Here is an 18,251-nt window from a genome sequence, read left to right on the forward strand (position 1 = left end):
AGCAAAATATTATGCGCATTCTTTCCCGAAATGATCTGTGTCAACGTTCAGCCCAGTCATACTGGTTTACCGTTGCTGACCTACCATGAACGTGTGCAAATTTAGCAATGCGTGAAGATTCATAACGAAATTCAGTTAAAAATCATTTAGCGATATGAGGTGGGACAAGCATGTAATGGCAGTCGTGGGGAAGGCAGATAGTCGTCTTCGGTTCATTGGTAGAATTTGGGGAAGACGTGGTTCATCTGTAAAGGAGACCGCTTATAAAACACTAATACAAAATATTCTCGAGTACTGCTCGAGCGTTTGGGATCCCTATCAGGTCGGATTGAGGGAGGACATAGAAGCAATTCAGAGGCGGGCTGCTAGATTTGTTACTTGTAGGTTTGATCATCACACGAGTGTTACGGAAATGCTTCAGGAACTCTGGTGGGAGTCTCTAGAGGAAAGGAGGCGTTCTTTTCGTGAGTCGCTACTGAGGAAATTTAGAGAACCAGCATTTGAGGCTGACTGCAGTACAATTTTACTGCCGCCAACTTACATTTCGCCGAAAGACCACAAAGATAAGATAAGAGAGATTAGGGCTCGTACAGAGGCATATAGGCAGTCATTTTTCCCTCGTACTGTTTGGGAGTGGGACAGGTAGTTGTGGTACGAGGTACCCTCCGCCACGCACCGTATGGTGGATTGCGGAGTGTGTATGTAGATGTAGATATAGACGTATGGTCGTGGACAAAACGAGCGAGACCCCTCGCCTTTTCGTTATGCTGATCCGCACAGCTTTAATGTGTGCTACACAGCATAACAGAGAAGGCGACGAAGTGCTACCAACATAATATGCAAGTTTACTCACAAGGAGATGGCACGACCGTGGGGTCGGGGATTTGTCCGAAATTATGTGGTGAAACACGACCCCTAATATCTCACGTGGTTAAAATAGTAGGACCCACTACTCGGAAAATCCCGAGAAAAATCGATCCAAAGTTTCTTAGAAGCCTTATGAGTATAAAATATTAGTCCATTGCCAAACTGCTGTCTAACCTACATGGTTAGAGCTCGGACCCTTACGCCAGAGGTCTCGGGTTCGATTCCTCCTCTGGTACTTTTTTTTTCTTCCGTTGCTTGCAAAATTACAGCGCATTGTTACAGGAGAATCGTGAAATTAATTCCCGGGAAGATCTATAATTCACCCTCAATTATCGTCACCAATATCCCGAGACATGATTAAATATGCCCAGTTTGCCTCAAAATTATCAGAAACTCAAAACACTTTCGCAAATGTTAATGGGGCTTGTTTTTGTACAGATTTATTGCAAACGCCCTGTGATTGTAAAAAATCCGCTTTTATGTGCTGCGCAAGATGTTGCAAAAATTATTGCTTTGTTTGTTTTTACGATAATTACCACTGCGGTTCTTGTTTATAATTATTATATATATAAAAATAATTGAATGTTTCCCAATCGACTTTGTTATTCTGATTAAAAACCCAATGTTATTCCTCATCTACTTTACAGTGAAAAATGGAAAACCCACCGCCATGAATTGTGTTGTTGGACAAAAAGAAAATACTTTTTATTCAATAATGTAACTAATTTGTTAAAGATAATGTAGGTTTGGGAAGCTTTCTGAATAATTGGTGGAATAACCAAAGAAAATGAAACAGAACAGAAAAAGTTGTGCTGGAGGAGGAATCGAACCCTAGACCTCTGGCGTAACACTCCGCGCCATAAACATCCAGGCCACACGGCGGCTGGTCAGTGGGCTAACATTTTATGTTCGTAAGGCACCTAAGAAACTTTAGATCGATTTTTCACGGGATTTTCCGGGTAGTGCGTCCAAATATTTTAACCACGCGAGGTGTTAGGGGTCCCTCTTTCACCACACAAAATTTCAGACAAATCCCCGACCCCACGGTCGTGCCGTCTCCGTGTCAGCTGATTGCTGAGATAGCTAGCACTGGAGAAACAGCATCCTCTGCCACCACTTCGTGGGAAACGAAATACCTCAAGTACAAGCCAACGTGTTGTATTTGCATATATGTGACTATGACTTGTATCTAAAGTGTGGTTGTGGATAGTACGTATGCTCAGATTGCGAATCTAACATCATGAATAAAGACAAGGGGAAATGAATTAAGCGTCCAACCTCTTCTGTAACATCAAATATATTTTAGTTATTCTTTTTTAAATGAACTGCGCAGAAAATCATTCACCAGAAGTGAGTAACTTTTTAGTAACACCGTATCATATTAACAGCTTGCCGGCGCGGGTTAGCCATGCGCTCAACGGCGTCATATTGCAGCCCGACTTGCTCCTTGTACCGTCAGTTCGAATCCTTCCCCGGGCATGGATATCTGTTAGGTTGTTGTTGTTGTTGTTGTTGTTGTCTTCAGTCCTCAGACTGGTTTGATGCAGCTCTCCATGCTACTCTATCCTGTGCAAGCTGCTTCATCTCCCAGTACCTACTGCAGCCTACATCCTTCTGAGTCTGCTTAGGGTATTGATCTCTTGGTCTCCCTCTACGATTTTTACCCTCCACGCTGCCCTCCTATACTAAATTGGTGATCCCTCGATGTCTCAGAACATGTCGTACCAACCGATCCCTTCTTCTAGTCAAGTTGTGCCACAAACTCCTCCCCAATTGTATTCAATACCTCCTCATTACTTATGTGATCTACCCATCTAATCTTCAGCATTCTTCTGTAGCACCACATTTCGAAAGCTTCTATTCTCTTCTTGTCTAAGCTATTTATCATCCATGTTTCACTTCCATACATGGCTACACTCCATACAAATATTTTCAGAAACGACTTCCTGACATTTAAATCTATACTCGATGTTAACAAATTTTTCTTCTTCAGAAATGCTTTCCTTGCCATTGCCAGTCTACATTTTATATCCTCCCTACTGCGACCATCATCAGTTATTTTGCTCCCCAAATAGCAAAACTCCTTTACTAAGTGCCTCATTTCCTAATCTAATTCCCTCAGCATCACCCGACTTAATTCGACTACATTCCATAATCCTCGTTTTGCTTTTGTTGATGTTCATCATATATCCTCCTTTCAAGACACTATCCATTCCGTTCAACCGCTCTTCCAAGTCCTTTGCTGTCTCTGACAGAATTACAATGTCATCAGCGAACCTCAAAGTTTTTATTTCTTCTCCAAGGATTTTAATACCTACTCCGAACTTTTCTTTTGTTTCCTTTACTGCTTGCTCAATATACAGATTGAATAGCATCGGGGACAGGCTACAACCCTGTCTCACTCCCTTCCCAACCACTGCTTCCCTTTCATACCCCTCGACTCTTATAACTGCCATCTTGTTTCTGTACAAATTGTAAATAGCCTTTCTTTCCCTGTATTTTACTCCTGCCACCTTCAGAATTTTTGCCTTTCCTTAATCTTTCTTCTAAGATAAGTCGTAGGGTCAGTATTGCCTCACGTGTTCCAACATTTCTACGGAATCCAAACTGATCTTCCCCGAGGTCGGCTTCTATCAGTTTTTCCATTCGTCTGTACAGAATTTGCGTTAGTATTTTGCAGCCGTGACTTATTAAACTGATAGTTCGGTAATTTTCACATCTGTCAACACCTGTTTTCTTTGGGATTGGGATTATAATATTCTTCTTGAAGTCTGAGGGTATTTCGCCTGTTTCATACATCTTGCTCACCAGATGGTAGAGTTTTGTCAGGACTGGCTCTCCCAAGGCTGTCACTAGTTCTAATGGAATGTTGTCTACTCTGGGGGCCTTGTTTCAGTGTTAGGTTAGGTAGGTTGAAGTAGTTCTAGATCCAGGGGACTGATGACCTAAGCAGTTTGTTGGCATAGTTCTTAGAGCCATCTTTTGACCTTTCGCGTAAATTTTCTTTACATAAACGGCCGTATCTTTAGATTGCGTCGACATAGCTCACTTTTTTGCACCACCAAGGGACCGTATACCGCAGTAAGTGCGATACATTTCCACTTATTATGTCCACCCCTACTCGAGGTAAACGTGTTTTAAGGGTTAGGTAGACAGACAGACGGTCAAGAAAGTGATACGAGTTTTTACCGATTTACGTGACGAAATCCTAACAACGAAAATAATTACCACAGTTACTGAATATGAGGGCCGCATAATAATTTCCGCTACTCTTTATTCGAAATGTTTCTGTTGCAGTCGATACATCAGCATACTAATCGTAGCTACGCTTAGGATCCAAATCACATATAAAGGAATGCAAATAAAATCAGTTTGCCTATACACGTGGTAGTTCAGATCCCACTATTAATGCAACCGCATTTTAAATGTGCGAGCATTCCCATTACTAGCTACCTTAAGGAACACGTCGGCTAATAAACGTTTTCTGGCTGTGGCAGAATGGAGAATTCGAAACATTTTAGAATACGTTTGGCAGCTGCGTCGCCGTTTATTTGCTTGTGGTCCGTGATGAGGTGAAACTTAGAACCATACATATAAATGCTGAACTTTTTTAGAGCATAAATGATAGTGAGCGCCTCGTTTTTGATTTGAGAGTAACGCCGTTGCGCATCGTTGAGGGTCTTGGAAGCATAGGCGATGGGTCGTTCCGACCCATCCTCATACCGATGGGCGAGAACAGCCCCTAGGCCATACTGTGACGCGTCAGTCGGCAGAATCAAGTGCTGACCCGGACGGAATGTGGCAAGACAAGGCGCCGACTGCAATTGAGCCTTCAGGCGGACAAAAGCCTGCTCACACTCGTCGGACCAACAGAAAGTGACGTTTTGTCGTAACAGCTGATGCAGAGGATGAGCTACCGCCGGATGGAATGAATTTGTGATAATAAGCAATCTTGCCTAGAAACGCCTGAAGTTCTTTGACCGTAGACGGCCGGGGTAGAGCGTTAATGGCCGCAACGTGCTGACGTAGAGGACGTATACCCTCACGGGAGAAGTGGAAACCAAGATACACAATGGAGGGTTCGAAGAACTGTGACTTGTCCGGATTGCACCTCAACCCAGCCGAATGCAAAACCCGAAACAGTGAACGCAAATTGCGAAGGTGCTACTCAGTGGAGGCCCCCGTGACAACAATGTCATCCAGATAGTTTATGCAGCCGGGAACGGAAGCCATGAGCTGTTCGAAAACCGCTGAAAAATGGCCGGGGCGCTAGCGACGCCAAATGGTAACCGCTGGTACTGCTACAACCCACAAGGAGTGTTGATGACGAGAAATTCCTTGGAAGAAGCATCCAACGGCAACTGATGGTATGCCTCCGATAAGTCAAGTTTGGAAAAGAACTGGCCCCCAGCGAGCTTGGTAAATAACTCCTCAGGATGGAAAAGAGGATAAGTGTCAATGAGGCTCTGAGCGTTGACAGTGGCTTTAAAATCACCACACAATCGCAGACTCCCGTTTGGTTTAGAAACCACCACGATTGGCGATGCCCATTCGCTGGAGGTAGCAGGAAGGAGAATCCCTGAAGCTGTTAACCTGTCTATCTCAGCCTTGACAGGTGCACGCAACGCTACCGGAATAGGGCGCGCCCGGAAAGATGAGGAGTATCAAGTTTGCGGGAGGTGTAAAGGATCAGGATATGTTCGAGGAAAGTGAGCAGATGGGGGAAAGCAATCAGGTCATAGAGGATCCACGTGGGGATGGGAGGTGTAAATGGATGGTGAGACACAGTGCATCGCGCTCAAGGATCTGGAGGGACTCGTAGAATTTGGGGGGGGGGGGGGGGGGAGGGTAGATATCCAGGTGGGACTGGCATAAGAGAGGATAGGATGAATTAAGGAATTGTAGGCGTGGAGGATGGTAGAGGGGTTCAAACCCCATGTCCGGACAGAAAGGATTTGAATGAGTCAGAGGCGGTTGTGAGCTTTCTATTGGATTTTTTTTTCTTTTTTTAATCAATGCTTCACCACAAGTGTTGCTGAGTGTGAAGAATTCTCTTTGCAAATAATTAATAAACTTGAGCACTTATACCAACTTTGTTATCAAACTATAAGTAAGCAATAAACATAGATAAAGCTTCTAATTGTGACATCAAATAAAAGGTTCTCCATTGCTTGCACTGTTGCTTGGTGTCACTAACAGTTGTGAGCTCGGCACGATGTTGGGAAAAATATGGCGATCCTTTTACCACCTGTCTCCTGTCGCCATCTGATCTGCAGTGCCTGATAGAGCACAGTCGTATGTCGGCGATATTCTATGAACCCATTTGTAGCCCTGTATGGAAAGCCATTCTGGGCTTACATTTCAGAAAGATAATGCCCATCTCCACACAGCGACACTTTCTACTGCTTGTCTTCATGCTTAAAAACCCTCCCTTGGCCAGTGAGGCCGCAGGGTCGCTCCTCATCTGAAAACGTATGTAACATTATTGGTGAGGCCCTCTGACCAGCTCAGGATTTTGATGAGCTAAAGCACCAACTGGACAGTATATGGCTCGACATCCCTCAAGAGGACATCCAACAAATCTATCAATCAATGCAAAGCCAAATAACAGCTTATATAAGGGCCAATGGCGCATCAACACATTACTGCCTTGCTCCATTTGTGAAGCTCTTTCTCTTGAATAAGTCGTCCAATTTTTCTGCATTTCTGATCATTTGGTTCACTGTACATGTATATAACATCCATCAATTTCGGTCCCATGTGGAAAATTTCTTCTAGGTGAGTTGTTTTTTTTTCTGTCTTAGAAGTTTTTCCCTGAGTGGGAATCATGAATTGTGCAAGTATAAGGGTTGTGACTATGTGACACGTGTAAGTTTCGATTGATACTGGAAGTGTGCTGAGGTAGTTGTAGTTCTTAAGGCAAGTGCTTGTGGTAAGCGACAAATCTGCGTTCGAATCCCGGTCAGGCACAAATTTTTTTCTGGTCCAAATGGCTGATGTCAATATAGTGTCTCAGTACATGAAGTTATTTTGTAACATTTCGGAAGTATTCATAGCTAGCTGTATTATTCAGCAACAAGAAATGCTTTTTTTATAACATTTTATATCCTCTTCACTTCAGCCAGAATCAGTTATTTTGCCACCTAATTGGGTAAAGTCGTATACTACTTCAGTGTGTCATTTTCTAGTCTAATTCCCTCAGCATCAGCTGGTTTGTTTCAACTACATAGCTGTACCCTTGTTTTATTTTTGTCACTGTTCTTCATATGACCGCTTTTCAACACACTGTTCATTCCATTCAACTGCTCTTCATAGCCTTTTTCTGTCTCTGAGAGAATTACAATATCATTAGAAAACCTCAAAGCCTTTGTTGTTTGTCCCAGAACTTTAATTTCCCTCACAAATTTCTCCTTGATTTCCTTTACTCCATACTCAACGTACAGACTGAATAACACCAGTGGTGCACTACAACCCAGTTTTCCCCACTTACCCACTGCTTTCCTTTCACATTCTGTGGCTCGTGCAACTGCAGTCTTGTTTCTGTACAAGTCTTGAATAATTGTTCACTCCAATTTCTAAAAATTTGTGATACCTTCAAACTTCAAAGAGTGTATATAAGTAAACATTGTTACAATCTCTTTCTAAATCGGCCAGTGCTATGAGAAGAAGAGCATAATATGTTATTTCTCAAGACAACAAATCTCTTGTGAACATTTACTAATTGTACACAGCCAAATGTGGTATCACTAGAAAGAGTTTTATTTGGCACTGCATACCATTTTGTGCCATGACTTACTATTTTCTGAAAATTTTAATACAAAAGACACTTTTAGCTATCGTAGGCAAAAGGGCATCATGGATGTCCAGGCTCATACCTCTATTTTACGAAGTTAACTCATTAATCACAAACAAGAGATGGTCTTTCTATACAGTGTTATCACAAATGCCTTTTCATTTGTTTTAAAGTGCTTATTAACTGGATAATTTGTACACAGCATTGTCATAAACAATAACTATGACCACTAAGGTAGTCCATTCTCTCTGGCCATCATGCAAGTTGACGTTTCTAAACAAATATACTTTCCGAATTGCTAAATGTATTTGTCATTTGTGCCTTGAATTGTAATTTACGCATTCCTCCTATGGTCTAATGTGCTTACTGTAGTTGAAAATGTTTGTCAACTTAAAGTTTCAGGTTGTGTAGCCCTACTGCAAACCTCCATGGGGTCTATGGCAGAGGGTATGTCCCACTGTAGCAGTTAATAGGGTTACTTCCTGTTTCATTCTCGAATGGAGCATGGGAATAATCATTGTTTGACACACTCACAATCCCTGCATGAGCAATACATGGGGGGTGTAGCATATTTCTAGAGTAATCATTTATAGCTTTTTCTCAGAACTTTCACAGATTTTCTTGGGGTAGTTTATGTCTGTCTTCAAGAGTTTACCATTTCAGTTCCTTCAGTGTGTATATGACACTATCCCATGAATTAAACAAATTTGTGGTCACAGATGCTGCCATTCTCTGTATAAGTTCAGTATATAAGTATATCTAGTATAGGTCCACACACTTGACCAGTAATCTAAGATGGGTCGCATAATTGATTTATAAGCAATCTCTTTAGTAGACTTATTGCACTTCAAGCATTCCAAGTACAAAATGCATTTTAGAAAACATGGAAACGTATATACAAGGCTGTACCATTAATTCACAATTAGTATTTCCCATTATTCAGTTCATTTTCAGAGATGTTTCTCTTCATTCCCACAACAACCCACATCCCAGCAACTACACTTACTCCAGATGCTGTCATTATTTGAAACTGTAAAAGTGGAAGAGCATCACACTGCTCATCCAGTACCTTGAAGAATTGCAATTCCTCATTTGAATTGGAATGTTGAGATATCCCACATCTTCAAGATACTAAACTTTTCAGATGATACAATACATTTTCCATGTATTAATATTATGCTAAAATTTTCTTTTTCTACTCCGTTAAGATGAATGTGGAGGGATTAAGGCTAATGCTCTGCAGCAAATCCTAATATGTTTGCTTAACATTTTGATAAAATGTGTTAAGTGAACACATGGCCTTTCTGTATATATTGCAATAAATGCACATAAATCACTACATAACTCAGATATTATTCTATGTCTTAATATTATGCTTAAATTATGTTTTTCTACTCCATTAAAATGAATGTGGAGGAATGAATGCCAATGCTCTGCCAGTAATCCTAATTTATTTTCTGGGTGTTCTGTTAAAATTTATGAATTGAACATATGGCTTTTCTGAATATATTGTAATAAATGCACATAACTCAGAGTTTCTTGCCAGTAGAAACAAAAATCGTACAAATTATGGCTAGTTCCCAGTGTCTTTGGCATTATACTCTACTCATGGTTCATTCTTTGACATATGGTCAGTTGTATACATTAGATTAGAAACTCTTGATGATTCCTTCTCTTGGTAGGAATGGTAGAAATCACCTTAGATGGTATGTTCTTCTCATTTATGGGTACATGACCCCAACTGGGCTTGGTGGAACTCCAGTCTGATCAGACAGTTGGAATGTGTGATCTTCAGAAGCATCAATGAATGGGCTAACTTGTGAACAACAGAATTGCACAAATTGTGTTACCTGGCAGTGCTGTTAGTTATTTTTGTGTGAAGCCCTTCCTTTACTTTCAACAGAAATATTATTCTTTCTGTACAGTTTTGGCCACCATTCCTTAAACATTAGCACCTCTCCTGTTTTTGATATTTTCATTTCAAAATTCATCTTTTCGTGGGAGTCAATTATTAATTCTGCATCTTTCTTCACAAAATATATCTTATCCATCTTCCTAATTTTCCCCTTTATCTGTTGAAATCTCTATCATGTGCAAGGTTACACTATCCTCCTGTTGGAAAGTAATGGGAGATGAATTGAAACCTTCACTCTACCACAAGCATTAAACAAACCTCACCAGTGCATGGTTTTTGTTGTTGCCTTCAAAACAGGCTTTATCAGAGGTTTTTCGTGATAGAGGTAACATATGGCCCTTGCACTCTGTAACTCGTGCACATTAAAGATATTTAATGAAATCTGACCCAAGTTAAATGGAAATTGAATTGGTATCTGAGGTAATTGCAAATTCTGCATACAATCAAACGAGAGGCCTGCAATGGTAGAATCAGTGTCAGTTTTTGCTGTAACTGCGTGTAACTTCTTGAAGAATTAATCACCACACCTCTTGTGCACTATTAACTCAGCTATTGCTGCCCTTTTACCAGCATCATTCAGAGATGGACTTTTGATTTTTATCCAAATCTCTTCACATGTACTGCTCGTATACACCTGTGGTTCCCCAGATTTTAGATTAAAATAGAAATTGATAATCAACTTGAATATCCATATTAATAGTTTTGAACATGTGCCACATAATCTGCACATGTTTGGGGTCAAGATAATTAGATTCTTCATTGCCATAATGTGCTTCCCAGATTGGAAATGAGTCGGTGTGCTTTTTATTTCCACTTCTTAAGCCACTGGTTCTGCACGGCCAGGGTTACATTTTCCCCTCTTACAACAGAACCAGTGCCTGTGTTATTCTGAATTACGACGCAATATCCCATGGGACAAGGACCCTCTTGATAAGTGGGTTATCTGGATTCGAGTGCCACTCTGGAACAAATTTTCATTGTCATCACTCCATTATACAGCTGTTGGTTGTCCATTTTCGCAACTGTGAATTCATTCCAGGTTTCCTCCTTTATCTCTTGGAGATTTACCTTCTTTTAACATATTGCTATATTCGCCCATTGCTGACATCACCAACACTTTGGAAGGCAAACTTGAATTTTTCCTTCAGACCTTGATAGCCAACAAATGCATGACTACAATTTTGGTTTCTTCCCACTAAATTCCTTATCACTTCTAGGCTTCTTTCTTGCCACTTGTTTTACTCCTATGAGGCTTTGAACGATTCCATCCTGTTCATTTTTTGTTCTATCTTGCTGCCCTCTGTCATCTCAGTTGCCATGCTTTTCATCTGACAACTGGAAACAGAATGACATATTCAGTCGAACTTAACGTTCTACATTATTATGTTTGCTGTGGTAGTTAAACGTTAATTTTGAAGTAATACTAAATTTCAGGTTAAGACACACGTGCTGATATAACCATTACGTTTTGGTTGGTATCTATTCCCTCTCCAATTTATATATGCTTCATTTTCACTCTGCTCGCTATATGGCTATATGTTTTGGAACCTCCACTGCATTCTTTCTTTTTCCATTACTCCCTGATATTTGTCACTAACTTCACCACTGTCTGACATCTTACCACCAATAACAAAATAGATTAATAAAAGAGTAAGCGGAATATTGATTATTCTCCCTGCCTTAAACTGAGTTGATAGTATAAAATTTTTAGCGAGCCCAAATCTTTTGTACCTGTGGGCTTTCACTTTGAGAGAATGTGATAACAATGGCTGCATAACAATACAAAATGTTCCAGGACATATGGGATTTCTTTACATCTTGATTGGGCTACATCCTTAAAGCACAAACACATATGTAACTCAATGCTGTCAAAAATGGATGTGTTTGTTTTCTTAATATTCCCATTCATTTACAAAATAAATCAGTATTGCTTCTTCTGTTCTTACCTTACTCCTAAACCTGATTTGATCATTCTTGAGGTCATGTATTACTAATATTTACAATTAAAAAGGGCTTATTTCAATAGTGGTACAAGTCCATTTTTGTTCATTTTGAGATACAGAGTCGTAAAGTTAATATGAGCGCTGAAAAATCTGCAGTTGAGATACCAGAAATATTCAAGCATATGGCTTCTTGCTAGAGATGAACCTTTATTTATGTTTGTTTGGATCATTAATTTCAGAAGCATTATAGACAGAAAAGTGGAGGTAATGGACTTGTACCACTATTGAAATAAGCCCTTCATATTATATGACGACATGCACATTCAACATCAGTTATGGTTGGTCAAATACTGCTGTGACTCTGAATGTATTATATTAATAAGAAGCTACATTGCCTTTTTCTCCTGAAAATATCAAGTAACGTAACAAATGTGTTTGATTCTGCTTCCAATATGACAGTTTTGGTTAATACTCCACATGCCTACAGGACTTTGCAATGTTAACACAGCAGAACTCAGACATCTGTATAAGTGTAGTGAAATGAAAACAGTCATATGAATGCCTCACTTTTCTTCCGACACAGTTCATGCCTCGGGAGAAAAGTTTTACACCTGGTGTTCTACATGGCAACTTCTCACACAAGAACTTTTTGCCGACACTACTACCACCTACATAAGTACGCTTTTCCCGTGTTACTTTCAAGTAATGCACTTCAGCTATTCCTGATTTAACTGGAAGATCTGTACTTCCCACTTTCATATCAACAGCCTCAAAATGCATATTGTAGACTTCGGGATATGTTACAGGTCAGTGTCACACCAAGATTGTGGAGAAAGGGGGGGGGGGGGGGCTGCATGGAAAATTACGGGTATTGGACGGCTTAACATGTGGAAAATGAGATTTTTATTATTCACTCACTGTATTTTTATTATTCCTTTAAAATCGCACAACTTCAACAAAACACAGTTTAATCATTCACACACTTATTTCACTTTTAAACTGCAAATCCTCTAAGAGCCGTCTTGAATCTTCACGAGTCTCTCTCAACAGCCTTGATGTGGATAGATACGTACAGCAACCAGTAATCAGAGTCAGAACTGCGTCTGCAAAAACACAAGGATTATTAAATAATTTTTGCTGTCACTAATTACTGGCAATATAATTGACAGAGTAGATTGCTAATATTTGCTATAATGAATGTCACATTTGCAAGAACGGCTCACTGAAGTAATTAAGTCCATCGAAACGCTTACAAACTAACCTCTCGTTTGACGAAAACGGTCTAAAGACGCAGTGGAAATTTCTTCAGATCTGTTGACAATGATATTTTGAGTTATCACTTTGCTGAGTGACTGAAATGTAGTTCAGGTACCTGTGAACATAACAATATGTTAGAATTCATTTTCTAAACACGAACTATTATGGTACTGTACGGCTACTTACATATTAATTACACTATTAATATTTACACAGTTGTTTCTTTAGTACAAAATTAAAGCCAACGGAAGAAAAAACGTAAAACATACTTTCCAATGACAGGTTTGTTGAGATGCAATTTTCTGTGTTGACAGATGTAACTTTTTCGTACGGTGGTAAGTCGCAGAAGTCGCAGTGGCGGAGGGATACACGACCGATGTTCCTTCCCTGCGACAAATCACAGATACTGAAAAGTAGCATTCACAGAAATCATAGATATCGGAAAATCGCAGTTTAGCCCATCAATAGCAAGAACCCTCCAAAAATTTAAACAAACGAATTTCCTTCGGCAGCGCCAAGCAACAGGGCATTCTACCGCCGGCCGATTATTCGATTTCGAAACAGGAAGCTTAACAGGAAATAACCTGATAACATTATCAATGTAATTGGCGGTTCACACCTATCGGCACGAACCCTCCAAATACAAACGAATTTCCTTCGCCGCTTTACACCTCATAACATTATCAATGTAATTAACGGTTCACACCTATCGGTACGAACCTTCCAAATACAAACGAATTTCCTTCGCCGCTTTACACCTCATAACATTATCAGTGTAATTGACGGTTCGACGGTTCACACCTATCGGTACGAACCTTCCAAATACAAACGAATTTCCTTCGCCGCTTTACACCTCATAACATTATCAATGTAATTGACGGTTCGGTACGAACCTTCCAAATACAAACGAATTTCCTTCGCCGCTTTACACCTCATAACATTATCAATGTAATTGACGGTTCAACACCTATCGGTACGAACCCTCCAAAAATTTCTAACGTGCCTTATCGGCCAACCTCTATCGAATTTCCTTCGCCGCTTTACACCTCATAACATTATCAATGTAATTGTCGGTTCGGTACGAACCTTCCAAATACAAACGAATTTCCTTCGCCGCTTTACACCTAAACACCTCATAACATTATCAATGTAATTGACGGTTCAACACCTATCGGTACGAACCCTCCAAAAATTTCTAACGTGCCTTATCGGCCAACCTCTATCGAATTTCCTTCGCCGCTTTACACCTCATAACATTATCAATGTAATTGACGGTTCGGTACGAACCTTCCAAATACAAACGAATTTCCTTCGCCGCTTTACACCTCATAACATTATCAATGTAATTGACGGTTCAACACCTATCGGTACGAACCCTCCAAAAATTTCTTGCGTGCCTTATCGGCCAACTTCGATCGCACTTCCGTCTGACTTTCCCACTTTTAACCAACATGCCACCACAAATTTTGCTGAGTATGAAAAATTGTCTTTGCAAATAAAAGAGAGACACGGATGAGCTTTCCACCTTTGTTAAGAGACTAAATCTATTCAATTATAGTAGATAAGGAGGTTTTTGTTATTTCCAACCAATTCCTGTTAAGCTTCCTATTTCGAAATCGAATAATCGGCCGGCGGTTGAATGCCCTGTTGCTTGGCGCTGCCGACAGATGTCAGCGCGGTGCGCTCCGGGAAAAACATGGCGCTCCATCTCCTGTCGCCGTCTGCTTTGCAGTGCCTGTATAGCGAAGCAAACTAATTGCAGTGAAACACTAGCATTATTCTATGGAGGGGTGAATGCAAATGCTCTGCTGGTAAACCTAATATATTTTCTTGGCGTTCTGTTAAAATTTATTAAGTGAACATATGGCCTTGTTGAATACATTGCAATAAATGTACATAAATCCATACGTAACTCAGTTTATTGTAATATGGGCAAAACTCAAGTAAAGTATGGCTAATTGCCATTGTCTTTCGCATTATACTCCACTCGTGGTTGATTCTTTGACATATGGCCAATTGTATATGTTAGAATAGAAGTTCTTTATGATGCCTTGTTTTGGGAGGAATGGTAGAAATCGCCTTAGATGGTGCATGCTCCTCTCATTTATCGTTACATGAGCCGAATTGAGCCTCATTTACAGGGCTTGGTGGAACTGCAGTTTGATCAGAAAGTTGGAATGTGTGCTATTCTGCCACATCAATGAACGGCTTAACTTTAACAACACCACGAGTGTCATGTGAAAAACAGAATTGCACAAATTGTGTTACATAAAAGAGCTGTTAGTTTCTGTGTGAAGCCCTTCCTTTCCTTTCAACAGAAATATTAGTATTACTATGGAATTTTGGCCACCACTCCTTAAAATTTGGAACCTCTTATGTTTTTGATATTTTCACTACAAAATTCCTCTTTGTGCGGGATTCAGTTATTAATTCTGCATATTCTTTCAGAACATATATCCTATCAACCTTTCTAATTTTCCTTTTTGTCTGTTGATATGCCTATCATGTGCAAGGTAGGACTACCCTCCAGTTGGAAAGTAATGGGCGATGAACTGAAACCTTCCCTGTGCCACAAGCATTAAACAAACCTCACCATTGAATGGTTTTTATTTTGGCCTCCACAACAGTCAGAGAATGAGTGAAAGTCTTTAACACGTTGTCCACCATTTTCATTTATATAATCAAAAAGAAATGAACAAGCTTCATCAGAGCTTTTTCGTGCTATTCCTTTTCATGATAGAGACAAAAACCTGGCTGTTCCACTCTGTAATTTTGCGCATTTAAGAAATTAATGAAAGCTGCCACAAGTGACATGTAAGTTGTCTTTGTATCTGAGGTAATTGCAAATTCTGCATTATATCAAACGAGAGGCCTGCAATGGTAGAATCAGTGGCAGTTTTTGCTGTAACTGGGTGTAATTTCTTGTGCACTATTAACTCAGCTTTGCTGGCCTTTTAGCAGCATCATTCAGAGATGGTCTTGTTACATTTATCTGAGGCTCTCCACATGTACTGCTCGCATACACCTGTGGTTGCCCAAATTTTAAATTAAAATGTCCATGCTTAATTTTCAAATAAAACTGATAATCAACTTGAATATGGGGTTAAAAAGTTTTGAACATCTGCCACATAATCTTCACATGTTTATGGTCCAGATAATTCTGTTCTTCATTGGCATAATGTGCTTTCTGGACTGGAAATTAGTTGATGTGATTTTTCATTTCCACTTCCTAAGCCACTAGTTTTGCACCGCCAGGATGACATTTTCCCCTCTTACAATACTCCAGCGCCTGTGTTACTCCGAATTACGATGCAATTAATGAATCTAGTAGAACTTACTCCAAACAACGTGAATTTGAAAGTAAAGCTTAGAGAAAAAATTTCTCAACCATTCTTCCTAAAAAGAGGTTTAAGACAAGGTGAATGCCTATCACCATTAGTGTTCGACTGTGCACTGGAATATGTAATGAGCGAATGGTACAAGGTAAGGCAAAGAATATAAGAACTGGAAGTTTGACAATCGGTAAAAGTTGAAACTGCTTGGGATTTGCTGCAGATCTTACTCTCCTAACCACGAATGTTCAAGAAACCACTAAACTATTTAAATCTCTAAGAAATATCACAGAAAGTCACCCTCAGAATATCATTTGAAAAAACAAATTATGCCAGCTGGTCCACAAAATTTCAGTGAAAGAACAGGAAATCAAAATCGTTGATAAATTTAAATATTTAGGTGACATCATAACTGGAAATCTAAATGAGAAACAAACATGACAAAGTAGAATAAAAACCCCATCAAGGAAAATTAGATTAGCAAAAACGCATACAACAAAAAAGCCTGTCTATAGTTGCAAATTTAAAACATTGTAGAACAGTTACACAACCAGAAATAACATATGCATCTGCAACCATCTTCAAAACGACCGTTGTTGTTGTTGTCGTCTTCAGACCATGTACTGGCGTGATGCAGTTCTCCATGCATGGTAGCTGGAGGGAAGGGATGAGTTTTGTAGTGCATTCGAAAAATAAACAAGAATGGGTAATTGCAAACGTGTTACTGTAACTGGCACCCCAACATCTAACATTCACGAACTATTTGACGGCTCGCACAACACAGCAGAAGCCCTCCAAAATTTCCAAAATTTCGTAAACATTTAATGGTTTCATGTATAGGAATTTGTTGCTTTGTTTCTTTACTGTGGGAACGGCGTTGCCGCAGTGGATACACTAGTTCCCGTGAGATGACAGAAGTTAAGTGCTGTCGGGCGTGGCTGGCAGTTGGATGGGTGGCCTGAAGACGGAGTGCTTTCTTTATTGTTTTTTCATTCCAATGCCCTATATGGGCAGGGAAGGCCTGTCAGCGGCACAATCCACTGCTCTTCTGCCGAGTGACATGACAGCTATGACAAGAATAAAATGTTACATACATAAGGCGATAAAATGGGGAACTTAAAACAGAGCAAGGGGAGATAATGGAGGTAAAAAGATACTGACATGGAGATGTTCATGGGGTGACAATTAAAAAAGTCGACATAAGGTTAAAAACACAAAGAAGACACGGAAGGCACACGCACAGATTAAAAGTCGGCCACAGTATTAAAAACCCTCCAGAATAACGCACTTAAAACCCACTTGGAGCACACACCATGAAGAATAAAACTACCATGTGGGAGCTACTGAGGGAGAGGCCAGAGAGGATGGAGAAGAAGCGGAGAGCAAGGGGCAGCAAGGGAGGTGGTGGGATGAAAAGAGTAGGGGCGTCAGCGGGCAGGAGACTGGTGGGGCAGGAGATGAAGAGGGAAGACAAGGCAGGAGGGAGTGCAGAGACACTGAAGGGGAGCACAACAGAGGGAGGGGGAGTAGGATGGGGAAGCCGCTCGGGAGAAGGGAGGGGGAGGAGAGGGAGCCCTGAAGAAGAGGCAGGAAGATGGGGTTAGAGTTGGTAGGAAGGGTAGATCTGAGGGCAAAGCGCATCATCTGGCAGGGGTAGACGGTGGAAGTTGCGTTGGGCAAGGAGGCGGAGGGTGTGGAGATGGAGAGAGGGTGGGACACAACGGCAAACGTGCGGCAACGGATTGGGGGTGGAGAGCAAGGGAGATACCAGGGGGTGAGGGGGATCAACGCGGCAGACAATATACAGTGTACAGATGTGTTCAAGAAAAGGAGGAGGTGGGGGAAGGGGGTGAGGGATGCATGTGGGGGACGGAAAGTGGATGCGGAAGGAGAAGCGGAGCACATGCTGTTCGAGGATTTGGAGGGATTTATAGGGCCTGGAACGAATTTACTTTTTTCCCCTTTATTGTTAATTTCACACCTTATACAGGTAGGCCACCAACAGCATACTACGCCGCTCTTCAGACACAGATAAAACTAATGATACAAAAGAAGACAATCACAGAACAGACATGGTGGATATAAAACGTAAAATTAAAACACACGGAGCCGTTCACAAGCGCAGAGTCCAAATTAAAAATGTT

The 18,251-nt window shown here is 40.6% G+C and overlaps 1 protein-coding gene and 1 long non-coding RNA gene across 14 annotated transcripts in view; both read right to left on the reverse strand.

The window, feature by feature from the left end:
* The window catches only part of LOC126213498 (putative sodium-dependent multivitamin transporter), a 1,462,669-nt gene that overhangs the window by 969,027 nt on the left and 475,391 nt on the right, over positions 1–18,251 (reverse strand). The window lies entirely within an intron of this gene.
* On the reverse strand, positions 12,440–14,191 carry LOC126213504 (uncharacterized). Of its 2 annotated transcripts, XR_007541201.1 has the most exons (4): positions 14,063–14,191; positions 13,045–13,162; positions 12,780–12,890; positions 12,440–12,621 (listed from the first exon to the last, which is right to left on the reverse strand). It is a non-coding gene; the product is annotated as an uncharacterized LOC126213504 (long non-coding RNA). The 2 variants fall into 2 exon arrangements; XR_007541200.1 differs by lacking the exon at positions 14,063–14,191 and having other exon boundaries at positions 13,045–13,298.

This window comes from Schistocerca nitens, chromosome 11 (genome assembly GCF_023898315.1).
Source record: "Schistocerca nitens isolate TAMUIC-IGC-003100 chromosome 11, iqSchNite1.1, whole genome shotgun sequence".
Taxonomy (NCBI): domain Eukaryota; kingdom Metazoa; phylum Arthropoda; class Insecta; order Orthoptera; family Acrididae; genus Schistocerca; species Schistocerca nitens.